The 15,362-nt window shown below is 38.4% G+C and overlaps 1 long non-coding RNA gene across 1 annotated transcript; it reads right to left on the minus strand.

Annotated features, from left to right (window-relative positions):
• Positions 1-4,836: 4,836 nt before the first annotated feature.
• On the minus strand, positions 4,837-15,121 carry LOC103886249. The gene is made up of 3 exons (XR_649744.3): positions 14,628-15,121; positions 13,673-13,706; positions 4,837-4,866 (listed from the first exon to the last, which is right to left on the minus strand). It is a non-coding gene; the product is annotated as an uncharacterized LOC103886249 (long non-coding RNA).
• Between the last annotated feature and the right edge of the window lie 241 nt (positions 15,122-15,362).

Here is a 15,362-nt window from a genome sequence, read left to right on the forward strand (position 1 = left end):
TTGTTGGAGAATATACCTGCAAATTGCTGCATCCTTTGAGAGACATTAAACTGTGGGCCTCAGAGAGGCCCAGGAGCCATTGCTTAACTTATCATTTTTGTTTAATGTTTTAAATATATTTTACTACTTATAAAGGGTTATTTAGAAATTGGTCTAATTTAGTTTTCTGTTTTATGGTGTTTAATTCAGGGATTAATTCAGGGATATCAGATCTTTGCTTGCAGCCTATTCTTTAGGCCATAGAAAACCTCAAAGAATAAAGTTGCATACCTGAGTATCGATTTACCACAGAAATGATATATAACAGGAGATTTATATGTTGGGTCAAATTTTCCCTTATTTTCCTTAACAATTTTGCAGTTCTGTTTGAGCATCCATTGGTTTCTTGGTGTACATCCTTGAAGAAGAGGTTGTGAATAGAAATGCTTTATTAAATCTATACTAAATAGATTGGAATTCTACTCAAAAAGAGGCAGAAAGAGGCCAATGAGTAGCAAGGAAGGAGACTGAATGGTCACATCCCCACCTCTCCTCTCTCTGAGGCCAAAAGGGAGACTGACTTCCCCGGAGGGGGTCACCCACTCCTGCTGCAGTCCCTCTTAAAGCATAACACCCATGACCTCCTCCAAGTGAAATGTCTGTAAGCTGGAGGACTTTTTTTTTGTTTGTTTTTTTGACCCAGAGTTTCACTTTGTTGCCAGACTGGAGTACAGTGGCACGATCTTGGTTTACTACAACCTCTGCCTCCCCAGTTCAAGCAATTCTCCTGCCTCAGCCTCCCCGAGTAGCTGGGACTACAGGTGCGTACCACCATGCCCACCTAATTTTTGTATTTTTAGTTGAGAAGGGGTTTCACCACATTGGCCAGGATGGTCTTGATCTTTTGACCTTGTGATCCGCCCACCTCGGCCTTCCAAAGTTCTGGGATTACAGGCATGAGCCACTGTGCCTGGCCCATATACTGGAGTTTTAAGATAACCATCTTTATCATTTTGGGGGGCTCAAATTTGTGTTAATTATGGGAAATTTCAACAAATAGAGCTAACACACATGAAGGTGTTTTGTGAATATTATTTTTCCCAAGGGAAAAAGGTGAACTAATTGCCTTGTAATCACACTTTAGGATGCTCTTAAGGATCTGGCTTATCTGGAAACGAAACATTTAAAAGATAACATTGACACTTCACTTAAATCTCACCCCTAGCAGAGTCAAAAGTTTGTGGCACTTCTCTTTGTCAAGAATTAAGGATGATATGATGAGAAACAGGTTTTTGTTCTTAAAACAACAGCTGCTAAGCAACCACTATTATCTATCTTTTGTTACCAAATTTTGGGCAGATAGTCACCAGGTGTGTATTTTCCAGGACCTCTTCTATTTTTCAGTGCTTTGATCGCACAAAAATCACTGAATATCTGTTTATGTCCTTGCTGAGCCATTTCTCCTCTCATTTTAGATCTGGCAGTGTTACTACAATTTTGTAATTACACTGCAAGGGAAGTATATTGGGAAATTGTATATGACTGTGCTTATATAAGAAGTGCAATGGAAATAAATAGAAATGTATAATATTTCTTTCTTGGCATATCTGAATTAGGTTCTTGTTAATTAGTTAGTCATTTCTTTGAGTTTCACCTCTGGAGAAAGCCTATCCTGATTAGTGGTTGTCATAGAACCCATACTCTGCTTAACTTACAAGTAGGTTGCTGATACTTAGGGTGGGTATGAACAAAAGATATTAATCTCATCCACCAGGGTTCTAGAAGCATAAAGGCAACTGTTGTGCCAACACACTATTTATCTTTGTTTTGTATAAGTGTGTTCTCAGTAGGGTGGGAAAGGAAAAAGTGAAAATATCCTTTTTATTTCAAGGATAAATTGTGTGTTGACTATCTTACATTATAGAATAAGCTTCTTTTAAGAAATCAGACTGTTTATACCCCAAAGTGCTTGAAATGATGTGTGTAAGTAAAACAAATTTCAACGTTGCCACTTTCTACCAGGATATTGCTGTGTGCTCTCCAGTAAAATCTGATTTTTAAACTAACATGTATACATGTATTATCGCAAATGATGTGATACACAGTCAGCCCTCTGTGTCTGTGGGTTCCATATCTATGTATTCAACCAACCATGGATCAAAATGATTCAGAAACATTTCATCTGTACTGAACATCTACAGACTTTTTTCCTTGTCATTATTTTCTAAACAATGCAGTATAACAGCTATTTTCATGGCGCATACATCGCATTAGATATTATAAGAAATCTAGAGATGATTTAAAGAATACAGGAGAATGTGTGTAGGTTATCTGCAAATATTACACCATTGTATGTTAGAGACTTGAGAATTCATAAATTTTGGTATCTGAGGGGGGTCCTGGAACCAATCCCCTGCAGATACAGAGGGACAACTGTATGTCATATCATGTAATACACATAATATTAATATTTTAGTATGTTCATGTTCAATCTATTTTTTGTTTGGATATTTGTACTTACATGAGTATATGTATATGTATTGAAAATGTAATCATGCTATGCTTGGTGTTTTGTAATTTGTGTTTTTCTACTATAACAACCTCACAAGTATTTTCTGTTTTATTAAATATTCTTTTAAAAACACGATAATGCTCTAGTGTAAGCATGTGCCAGACATTATTTAGTCGATCTCTAAATGTTGGACATTTAGCTGTTTTTGAAGTATATTGAAAGTGCATCTCTGATTCTGTTATAGGGATAAGTTCCCAGAATGGAGTTGGTAGCTCAAATAGTATATACATTTTTACATGCGTTGCCAAATTGCCTCTAAAAGAGTGAAGCAAATGAAAACCCTTGCTAGTAGTATATATGTATTGGTTTCTCTCTATGCTTGTATATACTGGTTAGTGCTACATTTTAAATCCCCAGTAATTTAACAGGCAACAAAGAAAGTGTCTCATTTTTAGATTTGCATTTTTGAGGTGCGATAATATCATCTTCTATGTTATAATTCCTAGAAACTCTTAGTTCCTCCTACTTAACTTGCTTTAAAAGGAACAGACAATGTAGTGTTTTGCATACACTAAAAGTTGTAGAAATTTAAAGCTATGATTGAGGAGAGAATTCACAGACCTATGGATGTCCGACTGTTGAGATTTTCCTACAATAAATACGGGCTGCCTCTTTGGTAGTATAAAATGGGCCACTTTATCTAACATTATTTCTTAATGAAGATCTTAGAAATGTACAGTCTAATCAGATAAGCTCAATGGAAAATTATGCAGGGATTTATTGGGCTGCCACCTGAGATATATCTGTGAGTTCAAGGATATGTTAAACTTGGCTGAATCCGGATATCAGATAGCAGTGTTCGAAAGGAACATAAAACCTGTCTGAACATATTTCTGTGTTCCTACTTTCATCATAAGCCTTTGGAACTTACATATGTGCACATGCTTTTTAAGGTTGAAGTAAAAATGTACACATAAGTGTTCAGGTGTTTCTGGACAATACGCAAGCAGAGGGATCTTGAGATGGCAGCTTTCCATCCCTGACTGTTTTTACTGCAGCCTAAAGGATGGGAAAAGAAATCATTACTCAGTTTTGTCAAATAGTGAAATCACTGTAAGATAGCTAGAAAATGCGAACACATTCTTTAAAAGCTAGGAGATCTATGTATTTGTTAGAACTTTGAGATATCAACCTGCAAACCTCTGTCAGGAATCAATAGATGGCTCCTGGATCAGCAAACACCAGAATTGGATGAAAAGGGAACTATTCTTGCCCTTATCATAACAGGTCTGGTCTGGTTGCTTTCCTTGATCATTCACCACTTCTCCACCAAAAGCAGAGGTAGTCCCTTTTCTGTGTTCTCTTGTGCATGTTTCTATTTTGGCACCAGCTACGATGCATGCCTTGTAGTTGTATTTTCATCAGTCTGGTCTGCCCAGATATCCCACACTGTGAACTTCCTTACAGCAGGCCTTGTGTCTTACCCATTTTTATACCTCAAGTACCTAACATAGTACTTGGCACATATAGGCACCAATCTATGCATGATTGTTCAGTGATGATTGCTCAGTGATAAGATTGTCTGCCTTCAGCTACTGTGAATGTTGACCAGAAAGGCAGATCAGAGCACCTGGGAGGCACAGGCTTTGCTAGACCTGCATAGTTTAGGGAATCTGCTGTATTTCACTGTACACCCAAATCCTGCATCACCCTCTGGGACTTTGATTTTTTGCAGTCAGTTTTCTCAAATTTGCTGCTACTGAAATACCATAGGGGTTGTAATTTTAAACAAAATCTCTGTTGAGATGTGTTGGACAATAATAATGGGAAGGGAGCAGATATTATGAGAATCTGGTTAAAGATAACATGCAGTGATGACTTAGTTTATCTGTAATCTCGAAGGATGGGGAAGGGACTATTGCAAGGAATTGCAAGCATTTCTGTTATTGTTTTAAAGGGACTGTTGTATTATACACACCCCAGAGCAGCAGAGCAGCCCTACACAGGGTACCTTTTAAATCAGCTGGGGAATCTGAGTGATCTCACCAGAAAGTACAATGTTCTCAGTTTCTGTTAGGAGTGTAAGATGCCTTTTGTGTAAAACTTAAAGTTTTATTTTAGTTTATCTGGGAAATATCTTTAATAGCTCAAATAAGCAGTAAAGACTAAAAAAAAGTGCACAGATTATTTATTTTAAAAATGATAAGCAATTTTTGTTCAAATTAGCTTGTTCTAACAATACTTTATTTGCTGAATTCATAAGGCTTTCAGATAATGGCCATTTTCTATTGAAATAGTCAGAGAAGAATATTCTTTACACCTCAGCACATGGAAGAGATTCAATAGATGCATATATTTATTTCAAAGTATCACACCTACAGGCAAAGAATAATTAAAGTTCAATTTAGGTGAAAAGACAGATAAACTTTGCTTTATTTCTGGTTGATAAATATCCTCCAGATAAATATGACTCCCATGAAAACTCACTATATGTAAATTTTTCTCTACTTTTGTGTTTTCTGTAGCCCACTAGAAAAAAAAATTGGCAAGTTTGGGGATTTTCTGATCATTTGAATAGGAAGAAAAAACCATGGGGGGTAGGCACATTTTGTCTCAGTGTCTACTTTTTATTTGGAGCAGGAAAACTCTTACCTCACATCAAATTACACAGGCAAAAATTTTGTTCCTCTGATCCAGCATTTGCATAACTCCATGTGTATTTCTTATTTTGATTGATAGACCATTTAAAAAAATTCTAGTTTATCGCTTTCGCATGTACTTTGATTTTTAGCTCAAGTTTATACTACAGCTACTAAATTGTAACTGTGATTTTGCCCCTCTTGTTAGAAGTCTGTCAGCTGTATTCATATGAACAGCGTGACTTTGGAGGAATAACTGTTGAACTTTTCAGATTGCCATTCTGTTTTCATTGCAAAGCCCTGCAGTGGGAACTTTATATGCTCTTAGAAAATTTTTTTGAGCAAAGAGTATACAACAGAGAAGAAAGAGAATAAGAACAGATAGAGCTGATAAAAGATATCAAAGAATACCTTAATTAATCAGCGGGTTTTGGTCACTTTTAAGCCAGAGATGCATATTTTTTTTTAAAAAGAGAAAAATCTCAATTTTACTAAACAACATGTGGAATCCACCCTATTAATTTCTGATTGAGTTTTCTTTATCTTTTAGAATCCCCCTCCCTCATGCCCATCCCTTGGCCTCTGGTCTCTCAATTAAAATATCATTTTTCAAAGGTGAAAATATAAAACAATCCTTTATATTTTTGTAAAGTTTTGTAAGGCATTATCAGTTATGGGTGTAGGCTATTCACAAACTGTGGAGGAAAATAAACTGGTAAATTTTTTAAAAGGGGGGAGTTCCCTTTCCTTCCTTCCTTCCTTCCTTCCTTCCTTCCTTCCTTCCTTCCTTCCTTCCTTCCTTCCTTCCTTCTTTCCTTCCTTTCTTCCTTCCTTTCTTCCTTCCTTCCTTCCTTTCTTTTTTTAAAAGGGGGGAGTTCCCTTTCCTTCCTTCCTTCCTTCCTCCCTCCCTCACTCCCTTCCTCACTCCCTCCCTCCCTCTCCTTCCTTCCTTCCTTCCTTCCTTCCTTCCTTCCTTCCTTCCTTCCTTCCTTCCTTCCTTCCTTCCTTCTCTTTCTTTCTTACAGGGTTTCACTCTGTTGCCCAGGATGGACTGCAGTAGCATGATCACAGTTCACTGCAGCCTCAAACTTCTGGGCTCAAGGGATCCTCCAGCCTCAGTCTCCTAAATAGCTATAGGTGCATGCCATCTCTCCTGGCTAATTAATTTTTTTTCTTTTGGTAGAGACCGGGGTCTCACTATTTTGCCCAGGCTGGTCTTGAATTCTTGTCCACAAATCATCCTCCTGCCTTGGCCTCCCAGAGTGCCAGATTACAGATATGAGCCTAGGGGAGTTCATTTCTGAATATAGGATTTGATTCTGCCCCACTGAACATAGCATGAAAGCTTGAACTTTAAAAGCATGTATAAGTAGGGGAATGGCTACATAAGTTTTGGTGCATCTGTATTATGGAATATTATGCAGCCTTTAAAAAGAACAATGTAAACATATCACATCAGGATAGCAAATTCACAGGTCTAATGGGCCAGGCTAGATGTAGGGGTGGGGGATGTGTGAGCTGTGGTGCCCTGGAGCTACCACAAAGCTCCTGTTTTTGATTGGCCCCATATGAGAATTGGGTATAATGTGGCTGGATTTTTTCATTTTTTTAAAAAATGGAGAATGTGGACTTTTATACATTGAAAACAAATTCAAAAAATTTAAAAAATGATTTGTGAACTGTGGCCTACTAGTTTACAACTTCTAGTATAAATATACTGACTTGGAATGATGCCTGAGACATATTGTTAAGTGAAGACTAGCTACTCATAGAACAATACATATAGTATAATATTTTTATTGAAACAAAACACTTTCCCCTATTACATATGTTTATATGTACATATATGTTTGCAGATGCATATAAAAAGAAAGGTCTATAAAATACTCTGAAAATTGTACACTTATGACTGAGGAGGAAGGTGTGATGTGTGTACATTTTCAAGGAGGAGACTGGGGGTGTTTAAAGGAGGTTTTTGCTTTTATTCTATATACTTTTGTATTGTTGTTATTTAAAAAAATAGTAAAAATGTTTTCATTTATTGTTTAATTTCAAACTGTTTAAAACTGAGTTTTAACGTTCCATTACCGTTTAAAAAGTTTTCTTGTATTGTCCTTTTCAGGATGTGGACCATAAAGCAAGGAGAAAGAATAAAAATGCTTTGGAAGATATTTGCTTCTGGCCGGGCACCATGATGGCTCATGCCTGTAATCCTAGCACTTTGGGAGGCCGAGACTGGCAGATTACTTGAGGTCAGGAGTTTGAAACCAGCCTGGTCAATGTGGTGAAACCCCATCTCTACTAAAAACTACAAAAATTAGCCAGGCATGGTGGCGTGTGCCTGTAGTCCCAGCTACTGGGGAGGCTGAGGCAGGAGAATCACTTGAACCTGGGAGGCGGAGATTGCAGTGAGCTGAGATCGCGCGACTGCACTCCAGCCTGGGTGACGCAGTGAGACTCCGTCTCTCAAAAGAAAAAAAAGATATTTACTTATTTGGGGCATAGCATAGACTCATTTATATCTTATGGCATTGATAGTTTTTCAAAGTCATTGATGAAATGGAAGTATTTCATGTATTGCTGTAACAGACTCAAGTTTATAATTCTAAAGAAATATCAAAGCCGATTTTATTTTAAATGTATATTGGTTTTGTTTTTTCATTAATAAATCAATAGCTCTTGGTCATTAAGTGTTCGTTTGGTCACCTTGATTGATGATGCAGTGGTATAATCTTGACTCTTTTTATTCTGTCAATGGTCAGAACTTCTCTTAAATGTAGATGTCTTGGGAATGTGTTTTATCGATCAAGTATTAGATGGAGAAATCCATCACTGCTACTGGAATGACAACTGAAAGTAAATAACCTGCTAATTGTTGATTGCTCCATCATTGTACGTATTATATAAAAGTCTGCACATTGAAAAATTATTTAGCAGAACAAGTTATCTATTTCCTTGAATTTTCTAAAAAGGAGAAGAGAAAAAAGGAAAAAAAGAGCCCATATCACTTACGTGAAAAATATTTGGGGAAACAAAACCATTCATTTCGAATATGAGGTGTATAAAATGGAAATTCCAAATGTGTTTTCTTACTTCTCCGCATTTTGCAATTGTCCATATGCTGCAGAGCTTAAAATTGAATGATTCATAGACAACATGGTGAAATGCTATGTAAGTTCATGCTGCATGTGAACTCTTGTAAATTGCAGTGCTGACATGAACTCAAAACCTTCATCATTCCAATTCATTGTTTGAAAACACATGTTTCAATACCAGAGTGGCAAAACTTCCCTAGACAAAAGTTGCTGCTCTGAATCTACACTACTATTCATGATTTTAAACATCTCCTAACAATTAAATACTTAAACAATGTTAAAATCATTCCTCCCATTTCTTATATTGAATTGTACTATGGACTTTCATTTAGATCTTTCCTCAGTGAAAAGGAAAGAAAAGTGAATGAAACTATACCATTCAAAATATTAAAAATGATCTGGGGGAGAGATGGAGGATTGTTTCATTACCCAAGGTTAACTGAATAAGGGGGAATAAAAGAACGTTGTTGCAGCATTTTGTTACGCACTCTCTCCAGCCTAATGCAGTTGTGGGACTCTTGGCAAAACTGCTGTTTTATCTTAAATGAACTGCAGTATGTTGCAGTACTGAAGTGTTTCGGAAGAACAGGCACTCCATTATTTTTGCAGAGATTACCTGCTTCAAGTGAAACCTATACGAAATCCTTTCTGACCTGTTTGGTATTGTGATATTGATAACCAGCCACACTTTCCAGCCCCTTATCTTGCCTTCTATGGGATAATCTTTTCTTCTGGATCTTAATTCTGCTAATAGCACCCTTGACTGGCTGCCAGACAACAAACACAGGCAGGTGAAAAATGAACGGCTCCAGCCTGACCGCTGATAACTTCCAAAGGCTTTTTATTCTCAGAATTCCCTCCAAAAAATACAAGATGACAGGATGCCTGTCAATTGCATTCCTCTTGCTCTGTTCTGCAGGCACCAACCCGCCCCCGGAAGCCCCCTCCCCTTATGATTTATTCCTGTAAGGGGGTGGCTAATTAATCTCTGCTCTATTTGCTTTTTTCTTTTTAAAAAAAATTTAGAAAGTAATATGTATGTGTTAAAAGCTAGAAAACACGCAACAGTGTATAAAGTAAAATGTTCTTTATCAAGTAAAATGTTCTCTTCCTTCTTTATACCCAATGGTTTTAATTGCAGTTTGGTGTGAATTTTTCCAGACCTTTCTACATACACATAAACATATATGTCTATTTTTCTTTTTAATGACAAAAAATGTTGCCAAGCTATTCATGTTGTGTTCTTAATATATCATGAAGATCTTTTCTTAGTACATACAAATATTCTTTGTCCTTATTTTATTGTCTGTAAGATACTCCATATTCAGCATATAATGTAATTCATTAAATTGGTCACTATTAAGCATTTTTATTGTTTCAAATTTTTCTATATTTTATGTGTAATGCATTTCTACTTTTGTTTTCTACCACAGTTAACATTTTTTTTGTAGTTTCACAATTGTCCAAGAATTACTTCTATTGCTTTTTAAAATCCCTATCATTTTTGTGTGTTTTGGTTTTTGTGTTATTTTAAAAATCAGGAACATGTGATATAGCCAAATTAAAGGTGGGGTTGGAGAAAGTAATTTCCCATATAACTGGTTAATGTATGGATTAACCTTCTGTCATTCTGAGGCTTACCATAGTTTAAAATTAACAAAATGAGTATGCACCATAGATACACAAAATAATTTAAAAAAAAATTACTTTCCTGATTTATTATCTATGAAAATGAGTTACACAACTCTAAAAATTCAAAAAACCCAGAAGTTTTATTCTGTGAAATCAATTTACTACATTGTATAGGACTTGAACTCTGAAAAGTGCTGAAAACGGCTTACTGCCTTCACTTTGCAGGGGGCTCTGGAAAGCCCACACTACAGGCAGCACAGGGGAACAATGGCTTGTTTGCTCCAGAGTAAAATTTTGTACTTGTAAAAAATTCTTGATGCTTCTGTGACTTCCAGACCTGGGCACTGTATCTAACAATGTAGTGAAATCAATCTCAGAATAAGACTCATTTGGTACCAAAGCAGTGATTTAGGTGGGACATTTGAGCATATGATTATAAGGTAAGTCCTACTAAGGAGGCCTGGCATGATTAGCTTTGCTGGAATATATAAAAGTATCAACTGTTCCTTCAGGGAAATCATTTTAATAGATAACAGCATGTTGTACAATGTTTCATCAGTGATATTTAGATCTAAATTAAGAGCAGTTGTGAGATGGGTTGACGATTTTTCTTGTGATAAAAGGGAAATAGTTCAAGAAATATAGACCAGATGTTATCTTAATCCAGACCTCATGTAAAAAAGCACACTATGGGACAGTAATAGTAGTCCATTCTACCTGTTTTTAATTTTCCTATTCTTAGACACCCCCTGTGAAAAATAGATTAAACCAACACATCATTTATGCATCAGTACTAGACTGGGGTTCACTCTGTATGGAATGTACAGATTGACATTTGTAGCCAGTCATTGGCTTTTGATAAATGTTTTAAAATGCTCATTTGGCAGTAGCATTTAAGAGGAAAAAACCCTTAGACAGTCAATGGCTTAGAAGAAAAGTTCAGAGTTTGGGGATAGTCCAGGCTTCAGCAAAGATTCTTAAATTCATTGCTCTTTGAGCTACAAAATCTATCATAAATTTATATGAAGTCAATATCAGAAACATGAGTAATAAAAAACTTCTCCCGATCCTGAAAAGTGCTTCTAGCTTTTTTGTATGCGTCCACCTGTGGCCGTGTTTGCATCTGTTGAGTAGGGAAGCGTGGCTTCGTAGGTCCCTGGAGTGTGATATCCAGTGCCCTAGGAGGGTGTGTGGAGGGGATTGTCAAGGGTTCATTTTGCAGGACAGGGGGCTTTTCAATCATGTTTCTGTCATGGATGCCACCTTATGCTTCTCACCTCACCTCACCTGGGCCTGGGTTAATTGGGGGTATTACGGGTTAAAATCTGATTCTAGGCAAGTCTGTGAAAGTTGTATGTACATGTGAGAGCTAGCTCCAGGATCCCTTACAGCAGAAGATGGCTGCAGGGACCTGGCAGGTAGCCTAAGTGAGTGAAGGACGGATGGAAGACCGGAGGGAGGAGTCAGGGTCATGGTGAGCTGAAACACACATCGAAGGGTGCAAGGGCTACTCAACTTCAATTTTTGTTATTCAAGTTTGCTGGCTAATATTAATAAGTCATTAATTAATAACTTTAATAATTAATAACTAATAAATATAACATAAATATCAATAACTAATAGTTAAGTTATTAATATTAATAGCTTTCTTTGTTTTCAGATAAATTATAATCTCCATTTTAATGTCAAGAATTTTGATTTATTCTGGTTATATATATCATACAATTTGCCATTTTAGCTGTTTTAAATGTACCATTTAGTGATATTAAACACATGCACATTGTTGTGAAATCATCTCCAGAATTTTTTTCATCTTTCCAAATTGAAACTCTGTACCCATTGAACAATAACTACCCCAATCCACAGCCCCTGGCAGCACCATTCTACTTTCTGTTTATGAATTCGACTACTCTAGATAGCTCATGCATGCAGAATCACATAAGATTTGACCTTTCGTGACCAGCTTATTTCACTTCACATAATGTCTTCAAGGTTCATCCATGTCGTAGCATGCATCAGAGTTTCCTTCCTTTTTAAGGCTAAGATTCGATTTTATGTGTATACCACATTTTATTTTATCCATTCATTCATTGATGGACACTTAGTTTGCTTCTACCTTTTGGCTATTGTGCACAATGCTGCTAGGAATCTCCTGGTTTTTAAAACATGTTGGCCTTGGGAAGCATGTCTTCAGGCTGGATGGAGGTCTTGGGTGGCCACTTTGTAACCTGTGCCTGAGGACAAGTATGTGGTAGCCAGATCATACTTTTCCTCTAAAGGAAAGTAGCCACGTATAGAAAGGGATACTAAAGCAACAATTTAATGGAGTCTGCAGTGGTCCAAAAGAGTGAAACCAGACTGGCATTCTCTTCCTGGGTATACTTTTTCACAGAGGGAGAATTTGGTGCATTGTGCTCATGGCTGCCTCCAGGCCTTGTTTGCTTTCTGTTGTGCCAATGGGAGTCACTGTGCCGAATGGAACAATGAAGACCACCCAGAGTCCACTCCCTGGAAAGACCCTTCAGCTGCTGGCAAAACTCTTCACTACTTTTTTTTTCTAGGAGAATCAATGCTTTTTTTCAAAATGTGATATTTCCATTTTTATTTCACAACAGAGAGGCAAGTCTGCGCAGTAAGAAAAATGAGCCTTTCGGGCCGCCCACACAGCTCGGCCTGGGCAGGGGGAGTTGTTCCAAACAGCTTCAATAGGGATTACAACTCAGGATTTACATTTGAAAATAATTAACCTTCCGATCACCGGTGACAGTCTGAGAGTATTTTAACGACCATTGTTGTTTTAATTGGAGTGAAGGCAAAAGCTTTAGAAAACTGCTTTTTCTTATCAGAATCTAGGCAAAAATGTGATTTTTGTTATTCTGAAGGAATGGGAAAAAATTACAAATTTTCCTAACTTTAAATTACCTACAAGGATTTGTTGTGATCAGAACTGTATCCCCAGTGCTAAGCACATGCTTGCATACTGTGGGTGCTTGGTAAATATTTGTAAATACTATACTTAACGACTGTATGCAATTGTTATTGGAAGCCATTAGAAGGGTTTCGAAAATGATGAAAACAAAGTGTGGGATGAAAAGTATGTCTCAGTTTATGTGTTTTAAATATTCTGTCCAAAATCTATATTTGCTTTTAAAACAAAGACTTAGCCAAAATTAGCTCTTAATGTAAAAAAGACCCCGTCAGTAGTTGCAGTAGGACATACAGGTTAATACTGAAAGAGCGTTATTAGTAATGACCAAAGACCTTTAGCCTCCTGTCCAAAATTCTGTTTTACTGTATAGAATGAGAATGTAAACTCTATCATGTTGGGCTATTTAGTAACTTATTAGTGCATTCATCTTTTCATCATTTGACAGGTGGAAGTAGTAGTTCAGTTTTTAGTTTTAATTATAAGGGATTCCAGATGTAGAATGCTACACAAATTAAAACCAGAGCTGCTCATATGTCCTTTCAAAGTAGGCTGACTTCAAGGTATCTGCTTTTCATTTCAAAATGTTATTAAAGCTATTACTAAGAAATTCATAGTCTTAGCCTGTTCCAATAATTGACACGTTTAAAGTGACTAAACAGATTTAGAGTGTGCAGAAAAGTAAATTTGTCTTAGAGAATGACCCTAATCATCTATTTCCATATAATGGACAAATCAGTGTCCTTGGAACAAGCCTGGGAGTTGATGAATTAAGCTAAAGGTTCCCCTCTTCCCTCACTCTTTCTCAGTTTTACTTTTGCCTTCCCAAATAAATCTTCCTTACAGATACATGCAATTTAGGAGTGAAGATTGAATGATCTGTGCTTACCTGAATTTACGGTTCTGCAACTTTATTTTTGCCCCTTGGAACAAGCAGAAACATTTTCATGGAAACGAAACAACTCAAGCCAGAAACCTTTTTCTTTTTATTTACTTTGATAAGCAGTCGTGGGGAAAGTTCAGCCTATAAAAACTTTCCAGCACCCATTTCCTAGCTCCTTGTTCACTGAACACCTACACAAGTAGTTTCATAAACAGCGGAGATTTTCAATAATTAGAAGGATAGCTGGCTGGGCTGATAAATCAGAGAAATAACTTGTTTGGTGTAAACCGAGCCTGTTTCTGAGGCAGAAACGTTAGGCTTTTATCCTCTGGAGTGTGATTGAAAGGGTGAGAAGTTAATTTGGCAGCCTCGCTTCTATGGTTTCATAATGTTTCTCCCCACCCCCTCCCTCCAGCCCCAGTGAAGCCCCGGGATTGCAGCGCTTTGCGCCTGCCCTCATACAAGGCAGGACCGTGACCCGAAACGGAACCCCTCTCCCCAGGGCACATTCTGAGCAGCAACAGCTTGGCTCAAGTGTTTCTTATGAACAGCCGTCGTGAGCACTTGATCTAAATCATGCCATTTCCTTCACAGCATGGCACAGTTAACAAGTCAGTGCACCAACACAATCTACAGATGGCAGTTCAAAAGGTGCGGGTCCCCCCAGCAAGATAAAGGGCAGGCAGTTCCACGGGGATGCTCATTACGGGAATGCAGCCGGGGGCTCCGGAGGGGTGTGAGTGCCGAACTGGGCTGCGGATGGGGTGCGGGCTCCGGGAGGGGGTGCGTCAGTCCAACTCGGAAAAGGCATGGGTGTCTTGGCAAATCAAGTCAGTGTTGGGAGAGAGATGTTATTGAAGTAAAGTGCAAACAGCTTGCGGAGAAAGGATACCTTCAGCCTGGGCTGCGTCCTTCCCGATTGGGGAGAGGAGTGAGAGTGGTGACAGGGTACAGCACTTACCTTGTTCCATTTATCTGCAACTCTGGCAAGTTTAAGGCAATTTCCTGAGCAAAGCCTCCAACATCAAAAGCCGTGGGGCGAGCTCCCGGCGAAGGCAAGAGTCCCCCTGGCACTGGGAGAGCGCCCTGATCCGCAGAGGGCCCCGGCCGCCTTCTAGATCACGGCCTGCGCTCCTCGGCAAATTACATTAGCGCTAATGTCCAGCGAAGAATCTATGAGACATATTGGGCCTTTAGACTTCAAAACAAGCCTAAATTGGAACCACATTGCGGGAATACTTCTTAGCTAACATTTATATTACTTCAGTTACCAAATCCAGACTAAGTCCCCGAACTCGGCAGGGGAGGACATAATATATTAGGAAGTGAGAGGAGGGTGTTCTCTTCTGGTCTCCTTTTATGAAAATGTACAAAAACTTTCCTCGAACTAGCGAGGAAGTGACTACAAGGCCTTACAATGTGGCTGTCCGGCGGCAGCTGGGGGGCCGCTCCCTGCCCAGGCCGGCCCCATTTGCTAGTCGGCCGCGCCTTGGGGGACAGTTGCAGAACCTGGAGTCAGGCTGCGGGGAGCAAGGGTCAGGTGTCAGGCAGCCAGTTACACACCTAGAGCGAGATTCCGCAGGGCGCAGCGAGATGTCAGAGGATGAGATCTCCGGAGACCCAATCAGCCTCGCCTACACCGATCTTTGTAAGCAAATCTCTTTGGGAACCCGCAAGACGGTGCTTTACCACGAAT

This window comes from Papio anubis, chromosome 7 (assembly GCF_008728515.1).
Source record: "Papio anubis isolate 15944 chromosome 7, Panubis1.0, whole genome shotgun sequence".
Lineage (NCBI taxonomy): Eukaryota > Metazoa > Chordata > Mammalia > Primates > Cercopithecidae > Papio > Papio anubis.